General features: G+C 36.9%; 1 long non-coding RNA gene across 1 annotated transcript in view; it reads left to right on the top strand.

The window, feature by feature from the left end:
• Positions 1–3,646, top strand: part of LOC131280062 (uncharacterized) — a 70,862-nt gene extending 67,216 nt beyond the window's left edge. The window contains exons 3-4 of the long non-coding RNA XR_009187636.1: positions 369–479; positions 3,275–3,646. This is a non-coding gene — a long non-coding RNA (uncharacterized lncRNA). The remainder of the gene's footprint in view (positions 1–368; positions 480–3,274) is intronic.
• Positions 3,647–14,072: the final 10,426 nt, after the last annotated feature.

The raw sequence follows: 14,072 nt of genomic DNA, 5'->3' as shown, positions 1-14,072 counted from the left end.
TGGTAATTTCTTACTATCTTGTAAGGTCTTCAGAGTTTTTAATTTTTTAACTATTTTATCCAGTGGTTTTAGTTTTCATTGGGAGGGTTTGTTTAAATCTTCCAGCTTCTCATTACTATAAATAAGAAGTCCTTTTTTAAAATAGTTAAATCTTCCAGTTTTGGAATGCTATAAAATTTTATTTTATCTCACAACAACAAAATCCATTTCACAGTGCAGGAAACTGAGACCCAGAAAGATCAAACAAATAAACAAACTTAAAGCCACATAGCAGCAAGCTGGTACTAGAACTGAAATTTTGGACTTGTTCATAGCTATTTGTCCTAGATCAAGTGAGCACAGTGATCATGTAGATTCTTCTTAAACAGAAACCAGGGAAGAATGGAAGAACAAGCAAATGATTAAATGGGAAGCAGAGATGATATTCTGGAAAAAAAAGTTATCAAGAAGAGGGCAGTTTAAAACATGGTGAAGAAAAGGTAAACATACTTTTTAAGGACATAATATATGATGATAAGAACTTTTACATTTTCATAGATCTTGAAACTAATGTAAACGGAAGTAACATTTAAGTGAGTACTTTAATTCAACATTCTCAAAAATATGAGTCAAATAACTCTAGTTTCCAAAAAAAAAAGTCCTGAAAGTGTTTTCTTCTGGTCAAATTTGGGAAATGTTATACATGGTATCTATCTGTTGTTGATTCATTAAGAAAATTAGTACATTAAAGAATCTGATAGTTCTTTCATTAAAGAGGTGAATTTGATTTTTTATAACTCATTGTTTCCTAAAATTATTTGACTGACAGACCCCTTTTACTATTCCACGAAACTTCTTCTGTAGAACAGACTTTGGGGAAATTTCCATGCAAGCTAACATATTTGATAAATTATGTAAGGTAGGTTTATGGCTATTATTTTACTGTTAAAGAAATTGAGGCTTAGAAGATTTACTTAACTAGCCTATTCAAGTACTATGCATGGCAAAACTGGGATTTAGAGCTGGATTGGTGTTTTTAAACCTCCAAACATTTTTGTAAAAGTACAGAATACACTTTTAGTGAAACAATATTGGAAATTATTGACATGGGAATCTATATCCTGTCACATGTGAAACTCTTCCCAACAGAAGGGTTGGAAATAAAGGATTAAATCTTTCTGATTGATATCAGAGACGGTAATGGACAAAAGAATTGAGTTCCTCAATGTCTTCATTGACAATTTTGTCCAATTTAGCATTTCTGACAATTATACTCCCCCAATTCCCAAATGGAGATCTTTTATGCTTTAACATATAAATATCTCCTGATGACCTCCTTTTCAGAGATGATTTTTTTCCCATATGCTATGTTTAGTGCAATTCTGCTGTCTGATCTGTTTAGGCCTGATTGGTAAGAGGAAATTTGGGTGAATTAGAGACCTAGTGTTTTAGTTTTCTAGGCTGCTCAAATAAATACCATCATGAAATGCATTGGCTTAAACAATGGAAATGTTTTCACTCGGGTTGAGGATGGGGAAAAAGTCCAAATCAAAGTGTCATCAAGGTGATGTTTTCTCCCTGAAGACTGTGGTGTTCTGTGAGTGGTTGCTGGAGATTCCTGGTTCCTGGCTTTCATGTGGCAGCCTCTCCTCCCTTCTCTGTTCTCTTCCAGGTTTCATTGATTTCAGCTTCTTTCTGCCTGTGGCTTTCTTTTTCTTTGTCTGAATTTCATTCTCTTATAAAGGACTTCAGTAATAGGATTATTTTTTCCCAATTTTTAAATTTTATTTTTATTTTTATCTTTATTTTTTTAATAGTACATTAAAAAAATATTAGGTCCCCATATACCCTCCACCCCCTTCACCCCACTCCTCCCCCCATAGCAACAATCTCCTCCATCATCATGAGACATTCATTGCATTTGGTGAATACATCTCTGAGCACCGCTGCACCTCATGGTCAATGGTCCACATCATAGCCCACACTCTCCCACGTTCCATCCAGTGGGCCATGGGAGGACATACAGTGTCCGGTAACTGTCCCTGCAGCACCACCCAGGACAACTTCAAGTCCCAAAAACAACTCCACATCTCATCTCTTCCTCCCATTCCCTACCCCCAGCAGCCACCATGGCCACTTTCTCCACACCAATGCCACATTTTCTTCGATTACTAATCACAATAGTTCATGAATAGAATATCAGTAAGTCCACTCTAATCCATATTCTATTCCTCCATCCTGTGGACCTTGGAATGGTTGTGTCCACTCCACAAAACTATATCAAGAGGGGGCTTAGATTCCACATGGATGCTAGATGCAATCCTCCTGCTTTCAGTTGTAGGCACTCTTGGCTCCATGGTGTGGTGGTTGACCTTCTTCAACTCCATGTTAGCTGAATCGGGTAAGTCCAATAAACCAGAGTGTAGGAGCTGAAGTCTGTTGAGGCTCAGGGCCTGGCTATCATATGGTCAGTCCAGAGATTCAAATCCCCTGGGTATACATTAAACCCCAGCACCAACTACAGTTCTGGTAAAAGTAACAGGAGAGGCTTGTGAAAAAACACATCTGAGTCCAGCTCCATCACACAGAAACACAAACTCCAAAGAAGGGCCAACTGACATGGCACTGAACTCCATCTGCCATGACCATAGAATCTGTGGGTCTCTGTAGCCCTCAGAAGAACCAATACCCAGGGTTGTATCTACTTTATCTGTCTCTGGGACTCTGCTGAGGTGTGCATAAGGGCAACCCCTCTGATAACCTTCCGGCTCTTTTTGGAGACTCATAGCCATATAAGCTCATTTGTCCTTTCCATTTCCCCCTTGATTCAGGTCAAAAAGCATTTTTAACTCCTGGTATTATATGTAGACTGAGATATTCTGCTGGTTCGAGTTGACCCTTTTATTCAAGGTCATTTTCCAGTTATAAGACTCATCCTGATTGAGGTGGGTCACGCCTTAACTGAAAAAGCCTCATCAAAAAGTCCTACTTACAATGGTTTACACCCACAGGAATGGATTAGATTTAAGAACATGTTTTTCTGGGGTACAGACCACCACACCTAGGTTGGATGTGCCCACTCTCTTCTCATTTAATCACTGCTGTTGGTAATTCCCAGAGAGTTCAGATTGTGCTATAGTGACACTTATTAGGGTTGTCTCTGTGTGACTTCTCATGAAACCATTTCTGTATCCCAAACTGATGTTCTCTTGGATGTCCAAGATGCTTTCTCTTTATAAGCTTTGCCTGTTTTTTTTTTTATTTCCTTATCACTTGAATTTTCTTCTTCCTATAGGCTAGAAGATAGTGTCTCACTGAAAGAAGACTTCGTTTGAGCAAGAGAGAGTTGAGTGAGAACCAGTTACATAATTTGCAAGGCCTAGTGCAAAATGAAAATGCCTGGCTCTTTGTTCAAACATTACTAAGAATTTCAAGACAAGGATGCTGATTATTAAGCCAAGATTGAGATCCTTCTGAACACAGGATACTGTACAACTCCACAGGTCACATGCCTGTGTAGCTGACCCAGTATAAGGTATTAGGGGTTACAAGATTGGAGTTTTATTTCTGCCAAATGCAAGCTCACTGTGCCACCTCTTTTTCATCTCTGAAACTAGGAGTTGAATGAAAGGGTCTGTAAGATTGTCTCCTATGCCAAACCCTTTGATATGTGACTCATTTGCAATTTCTTGGAGGAAAACAGATTAGTACTTATTTACCCATTTACTATTTATCTTTAGTTATGCTTCCTTCATGCTCAAATATGGTAGTGGGGCCCCTTCCTCACTGGATGTTTTAGATGACTTCTCTCCTCTCCATTATATTTTCAATGGCAGAGGAAAGCTAGAAAAAAGCCTTCAGGTTCTACTTTCCCCCTGTGGGAAAGTGAGAACAAGAGTGACAGAGCGACTTTGCTCTTAGAAAAACAAATAATTTAAACAAAGTTGCCAATCTTTTGGCCAGAACTCTGGTTTAGACCTGGCATGTATACATTCTGCATTGTTTAACTACGGATTTTTATGTGGTTATTTGTCTTGGTCATTGCCATGGAAACTGCTTTATTGCACCTGGCTTTGAGATAAAGCACAGAAAAACATATGATTTTCACAATGACTTCTCAACCCCTTTACTTCCATGAATAAAATGAAAACCAGAGCTATATCCCTGTTAGTAACTAGTACTTTAAAAAATCTTAAAAAGCTAAAATGAAGAGGAGCTCCATGGGTCACTGGCTTCTGACAAACCATTCAGGGCTGCAGATGATCTCTTTTGTTTTTAAACTTTTTCAGAAAAGACAATTTCACATATCTTCCTCACGCTACCCCCAACTTTAAAATAGTTTTTATCTTTTTAAAAAATTATTGTTTTAAAAGAACCTTTAGATTTCATAAATATTACATCAAAAATACATTTTTAAGTTACATATAGTAAAATTCAATTTTTTTGGAGTATAGTTCTGAGTTTTGACAAATGCAAAGGGTTGTGTAACCACCACCACAATCACCACAATCAAGATACAGTTCCATCACCCCCCTAAATTTCTTAGTGCTAACCCTTTATAGCCAAGCCTTCCCCCAAATTCTTTTGATCTGTGAGTATATTAAGGTATTACTTGCAGGTGGTTTGGACATTTTTGGTTCTTTAGTTGATCAGAATTAGGTTAGAGGTGACCTGTCATTGAGAATATGGAGACTCAACAAGTAAGTGTTCAGTGTGTATTTCTAACTCTTCCAGATTCAGCATAAATTCTTAGCCTTACTGTATTAGTCTGCCCAAGGGATGCTGATGCAAAATACCAGAAATCTGTTGGCTTTCGTAAAGGGTATTTATATGGGGTAGAAGCCCACAGTTACCAGGCTGTATTAGTCAGCCAAAAGAGTGCTGATGCAAAATACTAGAAATTCGTGGGGTTTTTTTTAAAGGGCATTTATTTGGGGTAGGAACTTACAGATGCCAGCCCATAAAGCATGCCTTATTTCCCTCACCAAAGCCTATTTTTACATGTTGGAGCAAGATGGCTGCTGATGACTGCAAGGGTTCAGGCTTCCTAGGTTCCTCTCTTCCAGGGTCTTGGTTTTTTCTGGGTTCAAGGTTCCTTCCTTCCTAGGGCTTTCTTCTTCCTGGGCTCAGGGTTTCTCTTCCTGGGGCTGGCTTCTCTTTCCTCTGTGCTCCAGCTTAAGGCTTCAGCATTAAACTCCAACATCAAAAACCCCCAACTCTGTCCTTTGCCATGCCTTTTTATCTGAATCCCCACCCACCAAGGGGTGGGGACTCAACACCCTAATGACATAGCCCAATCAAAGTCCTAATCATAACTCAGTCATGCCGAGGTATAGACCAGATTACAAACATAATCCAATATCTACTTTTTTTAAAGATTTATTTTATTTATTTCTCTCCCCTTCCCCCTCACACCCCACTTGTCTGTTCTTGGTGTCCACTTGCTGTGTGCTCTTTTTTTTCCGCTTCTGTTGTTGTCAGCAGCATGGGAATCTGTGTTTCTTTTTGTTGTGTCATCTTGCTGTGTCACCTCTCCGTGTGTGCGGCACCATTCCTGGGTAGGCTGCACTTTCTTTCACACTGGGCGGCTCTCCTTACAGGGCACACTCCTTGCACATGGGGCTCCCCTACGTGGGGGACACCCCTGGGTGGCACGGCACTCCTTGCGGGCTCAGCACTGTGCATGGGCCAGCTCCACACAGGTCAAGGAGGCTCCAGGTTTGAACTGCGGACCTGCCATGTGGTAGACAGAGGCCCTATCCACTGGGCCAAGTTCGCTTTCCCCAGTATCTATTTTTGGAATTCATAACCATATCAAACTGCTACACAGTCCATAAAGCAAAAGTTCCTTCCCTCACCAAAGTCTGTTGCCATGTGTTGGAGTAGGATGGCTGCCAACATCTGCAAGGGTTCAGAGTTTCTGGGTTCCTCTCTTCCTGGGGCTCGTTTCTTTCCAGGCTCAGCTCCTCTGCTCTCTCCTAGGGCCAACTGTAGACTACCAGGCAAACGGCTTGTCTCTCTTCCCTGGGCCTCTGCTGTGTCCAATTGAGCCTTCTCCTTCCTCACGTATCTGCTTCTCTATGTGTTTATTTCCTGGGCTTCAGGATCAAAACTCCAAATTCCCTTCTCTGCAGTGTGGTTTCCTAACATCCTACTGATTGCCCATCAAAGCCTCAGTTATTGTTTAATCAAGTAAAAGTGAAACAACCTAATCCAATATACTCTAATATGCCCAGAGCAACAAACCAGTTTACAAACATAATCCAACATCAATTTTTGGAATTAATAACCAATATCAAACTGCTACTCTTACTGATAAGTTAAGCTATGTCTATGACTTTCCCTACTGGGGCACTTCCAGTGTTTCAAAGTTTCTTTGAGAGCAAGGACTGAATCTTATTTACATTGAATCTTCAGAGCCTGACATATTGAGTGACACATTCATGATGAACATGGAGAAGAATTTTTACCTCACATTCCATATATTTCTATGTGGAGGACCTTCTTTAAAATAACATTCCTAGACTCTTGCCTTTTATATTCTTTTTATCTGTCTTCTCTGGTATCTGCCTGCCTACAGAGGGGGTTTATTCTAGTATGTTCTCTTAGGAAAGCTTGGCTAAGTAAGCTGTGCCCTGCAGGTGAAGGCTTAAGTGTGTCCATGTCACCAAAGCAGGGGATGGATGTAAACCCGCCAAATTCACTAGTGAGGTATCAGCAAGCCCTTTGTCTCACACAGAGCCACATTTTCCAATAAGGATGATCGCCATCTAACTGATATCTGTCTGCCTTTTAATCAATGGAGAAGAGAGAAGAGATTATTAATTCCTATAACCCAATCAATATTAAGTACCTAGTATTTATTGAACATTTTAAATCATGGAAATTGTCATAAAACTGAAGATAAAACAAGTAAGAATAAACAACAGAGAACTACAGAACAATATCTCTTATGAATATAAATGAAAAAAAAAAAGCCCAAAATACTAGCAAGCCAAATCCAACAATATACAAAAGTGACTGTATGCCATTACCAAGTAAGATTTATCTCAGGAATGCAAAGCTGGTTTAACATCCAAAAATCAATTAATGTAACACACTGTATCAATAGAATAAAGGACAAAAACCACATGAACATCTCAACGGACACAGATAAAGCATGTGACAAAATCCAACACCCTTTCATATATAAACACTAAACAAATTAGGAATAGATGGGAACTTCCTCAGTTTGATAAAGGACATATATGAAAAACCAACAACAACTAACATTAGACTTAATGGTGAAAGACTGAATGCTTTTCCTCTAATATCAGAAACAAGGCTATCTGCTTTTGCATCATTGATTACATCTTTTATTCAATATTGAGCCAGAGGTCCTAGCTAAGGCGATTAGGCAAGAAATTGAAATAAAAGGCATTCACATTGGAAAGGTAAAAGTAAAACTATCTCTTTGTGTAGATGTCATAATCTTGTATATACAAAATCCTAGGGAATCCAGTAAAAGCTGTTAGTATTAATAAACAAGTTCGGGAAGTTGCAGGTACAAGGTGCAAGATACAAAAATCAGTTGTATTTTTATACACCAGTGATAAAGAATCTAAGAATGAAATTAAGAAAAAAATCCCCTTTACAATAGCATATAAAGAATAAAACACTTAGCAATAAATTTAACAAAAGTGTAAAACATATACACTGAACAACTACAAAACATAACAAGTTAAATGATATCCCATATTCATGGATCTGAAGACTTACTATTGGTAAGATGGCAGTACTACTCAAATTAACCTACAGTTTCAATGAAATCCCTACTAAAACGCTAGCTAGCTTTTTTTGCAAAATTGGCAAGGTGGCCCTATAATTCATATAGAAATTCACGGGACCCAGAATAGTCAAAACAATCTCAAAAAAGAAACACAAAGGTGGAAGACTCACACTTCCTTATTTCAAATCTTACTACAAATCTACAGTAATTATTACATGGTGGTAGTGGTATAAGAATGACACTTAGATCAGTGGAATAGAATTGAGTGTGAAAAAATAAACCTTTGCATTTATAGTTGGATATCAAGTCCACTCAATAGGGGAAGAATAGTCTTTTCAACAAACAGTGCTAGAACAACTAGATATGCACATGCACTAGAATGAAATTTGACTCCTTTCTCTCACGATATACAACAAAATTCATTCAAAATGGATAATAGACCTAAATGTAAGTGCCAGTGCTTTAAAACTCTTAGAAGAAAATATTGGAGTAAATCTTTATGATGTTGGATTAGACAGAGTTTTCTTAGAAATTATGCCAAAAACATGAGTGACAATGGAAAAAAATAGGTAAATTGGACTTTATATTATCTGACAAACTCACTTCTAGATATATCCCTGAAGTATTGAAAGCAGAGACTTCAAACAGAAATTTGTACACCAGTGTCCAGAGCAGCATTTTCACAGTAGCCAAAAGGTGGGACAAACCCAACTGTCCATCAACAAATGAATAGGTAAACAAAATGTGATATATACATACAGTGGATTATTTTTCAGCTGTAAAAAGGACTAAGGTTCTGATATATGCTCAAATATGCATAAACCTTGAAGATATGTTGAATGAAATAAGCCATATACAAAAGTACAAATATTGTATGAGATCACTAATACGAAATATTACAATAAGCAAATTCATAGATATAGAAAATAGACTAATGGAGCCTAGAGTGATTACAGCTGAAAGTGGGAGGATTGCATCCAGCATCCATGTGGAATCTGAGCCTCCTCTTGACATAGAGGTGCAATGGACACAACCAATCCAATGTCCACATAGAAGAGGTGGCATTGGATTGGGAAAAGTGGACATGGTGGCTGATGGGTATGGGGAAAGGCAGGAAGAGATGAGAGGTGGAGGCGTCTTTGGGACATGGAGGTGCACTGGATGGTGCTTCAGAGGCAATCACCGGACGTTGTATATCCTCACAGGGCCCACTGGATGAAATGGGGGAGAGTATGGGCCATGATGTGGACCATTGACTATGAGGTGCAGAGGTGCCCAAAGATGTACTTACCAAATCCAATGGATGTGTCATGATGATGGGAGGGAGTGTTGCTGGGGGGGGGGGGGGAGAGGTGAGGTGGGGGGTGGGGTTGAATGGGACCTCACATATATATTTTTAATGTAATATTATTACAAAGTCAATAAAATAAAATAAAAATAATAAAAAAAAAATAAATAAATAAAAAGTCAATGGTGCCAAAAAAAAAAAAAAAGAAAATAGACTATAGGTTACAGTGGGTTGCAGTGTACAATTGGGGAGTTATTGCTTAATGGATACAGAGTTTCTTTTTGGGGTGATTAAAAATGTTTGGATAGTAGATGGTTGTGATGGTAGCACACAATGAATGTAATTAATAGCACAGAACTGAATTTTAAAATATGGTCAGAATGGAAAATTTTGAGTGTATATCTGTTACCACAATGAAAAGTTTTCGAAAAGACAAAAAAAGGTAATAGGTGTTGATGAGGATGTAGAGATGTTGAAACCCTCATAAACTGCTAGGAAGGTAAAATAGTCCAGACTCACTGGAAAAGTCTGGCAGTTTCTCAAAATGTTAAATATAGAATTACCATATGACTCAGCAGTTCCATTCCCAGAAGAATGAAAATAAATGTCCATACTAAGCCTTGTGCAGGAATGTTCACAGCAACATTATTTATACTAGCCAAAAAGCAGACATAATCAAAGTGTTTGTCAATTGGTGAATGGATAAATTAAATAAAGCAGGGTTTATCCGTATAATGGAATACTATTTAGTAATGAAAAGGAATGAATTTCTGATTCATGCAGCAATATGGATAGACCTTGACATTGTACTAAATGAAAGAAGCCAATCACAAAACCACTTACTGTATTATTCAGTGTATATGAAATGTCCAGTATGGGAAAATCTATACAGATAGAAAGTAGACTAGTTCTTGGGGTTGTGGAGAAATGGAAAGTGACTAATGGGTATGGGTTTTTCTGGGGGAGTGGGGTAGGGAGGAGCAATGACTGTGAATATAAAATTGTGACTATAAATGATACAAATGAGGGGTACGTGTATCTTATGAAAGATTATGTAAGAGGGTTTTAACCTAATCTTGGAGGACTAGGGAGATTTCCTCTAAAAAGTGATGGCACCATGAATTATTTAAAAAAAAGTACTACACTAATGCAAGCTCTTAGTAATAGGACAGTATATAGGAACTTTGTACTTTAAATTTTGTGAATGAGATTTATGTAAACCTACAACTTCTCTAACAACAAAAAAATAAGTGTTGTGTCAGCTGCAAATTGAAACATGAGTAAGGCTTGGTTTTCCCAAATAGAAGATAAAATAAGTGAGCAAATTGCTTATCACCCAAATTAAGAAAATTTGCTTCCTTATTGCTGACCTGTTACACATCTTTGCTTTCCTTCATTCTCTGAAATGATCTACACTGATTCTAAAGGAGAATGCTTAAGGTGACTTCTGTTTCTGAGAACATGACATAGGTGAAGCAGAGAGCCCTGGGAACCTTGGACACTGACAGAGAAAGCCCAGAGACAACAGCGTTGCCAAAGGATATTATTACCAAGAGGGACCTTAGGGACCTTAGAGATGATCTGACCTAACCCATGTATTTAATAGGGAAGGAAACTTGGATGCTCTTCCTGTAGTCTATGAAACTAGTGATGAGGTGTCAGCTGAACACTAGTTGACGAGGCATCTTCCCACTGTCATCTTCTCATGCTTGCAGGTTGGGGATCTATGCCTGTTTGGATGAAGTAATGAGTGATTTGATAAGGAAAATATTAATTCTAGTACTATTTACTGGAACATGAGGATCTTCTGGTTAATCAAATTCTTTTTCACTATGTTTTGCTCTGATTTTGCTTGAGGACCTGGAAAGGCCTGAGGTTAGTCTAGGTCACTAAATGTGCTTTCATAGTATACTTTATTATAGAGTATACTTTATTAGATATAAATAACTCATTGAATTAAATATTTATTAGGGTATATATGCTTGTTAGGTTATTACAATCACTCCACTGCAAAGAGCATGAGGACAACACAACTCATGAGACAAATATTCTTTGATGTCAAAACAATTAAAGAAAATAAAATTATAAGTTAATCTCATATATGAACATTTCTGAATAGAGTATTAGCTAATGGAATCTTGAGGAATACTATCTACTCATCTATCCATCCTATTGATAGATATAGATATATAGTAGGTATTAGACATCATTCATAAAAATTACCCACATTAATAAAATTCATTGCCAGAAATCTTTCTGATAACCTCAGTATATGTCAAAAAGAATTTTTTGAGTTATTTATGGCAAAATAACCCTTAGAAACAAAGGTAACATCCTGAAGGTAATGAAAGTTATCTACCTCAATCCTACAACTAATAACTATGTGTTTATAGTGAAACTTTGAAACATTCCCTTTATGGTCAGGAATGGGATTTTTGGTATTACCATTACTATTAATATAGTATTGGTTAGCATTAATGTACTTTGATAAGGAAAAGAAATAGAAGTGAGAAAGTTTAGAAGGGATAAGACAAAATTATCCTTTGCTGATGATATGATCATTTACTTACAAAACCAAAGGGAATTAATACATAAACTATTAGTTAATAAGAGATGTTCAGGATTGCTGGGATCAGGACTAATATTAAAAAATTGATATCACTCCCCTACACCATTAATTACCAATTAGAAAACATAATAGAATATCAGATATCATTTCTAATAGTAACAAAAATTTGAGGTATTTAGAAATTACCCTAGCAAAAATTCACATTTTTATGCAGAAAATTTAGGTTAAAATTTAGAAAAGTTTATGAATGAATATTGGAATAACTGGCAATATATACTATAGTTATAGAAGGAGTAGCATTATAAAGATGTACATTATTATATTGACTTTTAATTTCAATGCATTTTAAATAAAAATCCCAGCAGGATTTTTTTTGGGAACCTGAAAAAACTGATTCTAAATGTGTATGCAAGAATAAAGGTCTACAAATAACTAAGAAATTCTCAAGAAAAAAGAATAGGAAAGAAGGCTAATTTTACTAGAGTAAAATAAATTACAGTATCAAATTACTTTAAATTGTGTTATACTGGCACAGGAAGAAATAAATGGACAAATAAAGAGTGCAAAAATTTATAAACAAATGGAAACTTTATGATATACGTGGCACCACAATCAGGGAAGAAATGATGAATTATTTAATATACAATCTTGAGAAATTGGCTTACTTTATGTAGAAAATATCATCACACACAATGTACAAAATTTCATTGTAAGTGTATTAAAGACTTAAAGATGAAAAGCAAAATTATTAGATGAATAAAGGTGGGGATGAGACTGTTAAGGCAGATACCAAAAGCATAAGCCATAAATGGAAAAATTGATAGGGCTAACCTACATAAAAATTTAAAATTTCTGTTCAAAGAAGGACATTGTTGACAAACTATTCAATACAATGAAGAATTAATATCTGGAATATATAAGAATCTCTTGCAAATAAGCCAGAAAATAAAAGGCAACTCAATAGAAAAATAAGCAAAAGATATAATCAGGCAATTCATATAAGGACAAACCCAGCTGTCTAAGAGACATATTAAGAGCTTCTTATAAGAAAAATACACAATGAAACAACATGATACATCTTTTTTTTAAAAAGATTTATTATTTATTTATTTCTCTTCCCTTCCCCTACCCTCTAGTTGTCTGCTCTCTCTGTCCATTCGCTGTGTGTTCTTCTGTGACTGCTTCTATCCTTACCAGCGGCATCAGGAATCTGTGTTTCTTTTTGTTGCGTCATCTTGTTGTGTAAGCTTTCCATGTGTGCGCACTTTCTTTCATGCTGGGTGGCTCTCCTTACAGGGCACACTCCCTGCGTGTGGGGCTCCCCTACACAGAGGACACCCCTGCGTCGCAGGGCACTCCTTGCACGCATCAGCACTGCACATGGGCCAGCTCCACATGGGTCAGGAGGCTTGGGATTTGAACCATGGACCTCCCATGTGGTAGGTGGATGCCCTATCCATTGGGCCAAGTCTGCTTCCCAGTGATATATCTTTAATTCACTAGGCTGGGATTGTATCTAATACCATGGATGATATGGAAAAACTGGAACTCTCATACATTTCTCTTGGGAGCAGAAATTATTGCAACCATTTTAAAAGATAATTGGACAGTATTTAAAGTAGATTATGCAACCAAACTCTAGAGCCAACATTTCCATTTCTGGCTATGTTCATTAAGAAAACAAAACAAAATACATAAGTACAACCAAGATATGTAAGAGAATATTCATTGATATTCATTATAACATTGTGTTATCACAGTTAGGGAGAAAATATTTTTTCCCCTATCTTTATTAATATAGATAAATAAAAGTGGAATATACATAAGAAATACTATAGTTATAAATGAACAAACAAAACCTACCTAATTCAGTTGGATACATTTTGGAATAATAAGTGAAAAAAAGCAGAACAAGTGCAGATGACATTACAGTATCATTTATGTAGAAATTTAAAGTCACATCAAAACAAAACTACATTATAGATACACATATATGAAGTCAAAGAAAGAAGATTGGAAAAACTCACATTAATGAATTCCTGGTAGTTAGGGTGTGTCTTAGTTTGCCAGATCTACTATCACAAACACCACACAATGGGTTGGCTTGAACTATGAAAATTCATTGGCTCACAGTTTTGAGGCTAGAAAAAAGTCCAAAATCAAGATATTGGTGAAACTTTCCTTCTCCCAAAAATCTGTTGTGTTCTGGTACTGACAGTCTTTGGGGATCCTTGACATGTATCTCTGCATCCTATCAAATGGTGATGTCCCCTACTTTCTCACTTCTGTGACTCCCGATTTCTCTTCATAATGCCTCCAGTAATTGAGATTAAGACCCACCTTCAATCAGGTGGGCCCCTCCTTAACTAAAATAACATCTTCAAGAGGTCCTATTTTATGGTGGTTTCATTCCCATAGGAATGTGGATTAAGATTAGGAACATGTCTCTCTTGGGGATCATAATTCAG

This window comes from Dasypus novemcinctus, chromosome 2, assembly GCF_030445035.2.
Source record: "Dasypus novemcinctus isolate mDasNov1 chromosome 2, mDasNov1.1.hap2, whole genome shotgun sequence".
In the NCBI taxonomy this organism is placed as follows: domain Eukaryota; kingdom Metazoa; phylum Chordata; class Mammalia; order Cingulata; family Dasypodidae; genus Dasypus; species Dasypus novemcinctus.
The sequence above is the reverse complement of the archived record's forward strand: the minus strand, read 5'-3'. Positions and strand labels throughout refer to the sequence as shown.